The sequence below is a fragment of the Aptenodytes forsteri genome, unplaced genomic scaffold (assembly GCF_000699145.1).
Source record: "Aptenodytes forsteri isolate BGI_AS27 unplaced genomic scaffold, ASM69914v1 Scaffold25, whole genome shotgun sequence".
In the NCBI taxonomy this organism is placed as follows: domain Eukaryota; kingdom Metazoa; phylum Chordata; class Aves; order Sphenisciformes; family Spheniscidae; genus Aptenodytes; species Aptenodytes forsteri.
This window is the reverse complement of record NW_008796180.1, coordinates 181,910-183,328: the sequence shown is the minus strand read 5'-3', so window position 1 is coordinate 183,328 and position 1,419 is coordinate 181,910. Positions and strand designations below refer to the sequence as shown.

Here is a 1,419-nt window from a genome sequence, read left to right as displayed (position 1 = left end):
CCCAGCATCCCCTGGGTACCAGGTCCAGGGTGGAGGTGGGCTGCACCCCCTGCCTCCAGGTTGGGCTCCCCCCACCCTGCAGTCGCAGGAGAGAAGTACTTCACCCCCGTCCATCCCTGCACTGACCTTTGCCGGGTCCTTTATAAGTCAAAGTGGGATTTCTGTCTGGGAGCCCTTCCCGGAGACCGTAAATATGCCAGAGAAGCTGATGGAAGCACTTGATTTTAGTCGTATGTGTTTTTAAAGACCCGAAATGTAACCCTGATGTCAAGACGGGAATTCACGGGATATTTATGGCGTAAAGCTTTTTTTCTTCCTTCCTTTTCTCCCTAATTTGAGTGCCGTTGCTGCTCAGGATTAAACTTGGTCTTCCCCCTCTGTCTGACACCCGCAGTGATAACCCCCCTCTCTGCTCCCCAAAATCGGGGGTATTTTCCTGGATTGCCCCACACAGCGGCAGAGCTCCTGCAGCAGCCTGGGGGCTGGCACGTGTCTCCTTTCCCTGCAGAGAGCCCCTTACGGTGCCCAGCGGGGACAAGGAGAAAGGGTGACCGGGCAGGAGGAGCCCCGCTGGGGTCCGGGGTCCAGGGTCCTGCCTGGAGCTGAGCGGAGGGGAAGGATTTCTTCACACGTCTCAGCAATGCTAATCCTGTTTATACACCGCTGGGTGATGCTTCATCCCCCCAGTGTGACACCGTTGATTCATGTTCGGCTCGTGAACCGCCCTAACCCTCAGATCCGTTCCTCTGCTTGTGTCTGGAGGAAGAAGAGGATGGGACCGGCGAGGGCTGTGGCTGGCCGGGTGTGCCAGCGGGGCTCAGCATCCCCTGGGCAGATGCCTGTGCGTGGAAGAGCGGCGCTGGCGGCTCCGGGCTGGGTCTCCCAGGTGCCCCGTGTCAGCGGTGGGCTCTTTTCCACGGGGAGATTAGGGAGCGCAGCGCAGCCGGGAGGGATGGGGAGCGGGTGACCCCCCGCCGCCCTCCTCCGCTTGCTCGCTCCGGGGCCGCAGGGTGAAAGCTGAAAGTTGAAGAGTACAAAACCATCAACCCCTGGCTCTCAGCTTGTGATGGGAAATGAAAATATTTGGATAAGCCGCGATACGGAGCTGCTGCTATTTACAAACCTTGATCCTGTGGCCTGCACATCAAAAGGCCTTCTTTTATAAAGCGCTCTCTGCTCTCCCGGCTCCGTTTTCAGGCTGTCAAGGGCATTATTTGATGTTCCTCTTTTGTTTGTTTACATTAATTAAGATGGGCAAATCCATCACTGTGACTTTCTCCCTCCGCGGCGGCGGGGCGAGAGCGGCCGGGGCACACGCCTGCTGCAGGTGTTCGGCGGGTTTTGTTGGGCGGGTGATAAAACACACATTTGTTCTCCAGGTCGTGTGGACAGACTGACACTTTCCCGATAAAAGCCCAG

General features: G+C 57.5%; 1 protein-coding gene across 1 annotated transcript in view; it reads left to right on the top strand.

The window, feature by feature from the left end:
- The window catches only part of SKAP1 (src kinase associated phosphoprotein 1), a 158,994-nt gene that overhangs the window by 113,856 nt on the left and 43,719 nt on the right, over positions 1 to 1,419 (top strand). The gene's annotated exons all lie outside the window — the stretch shown is intronic.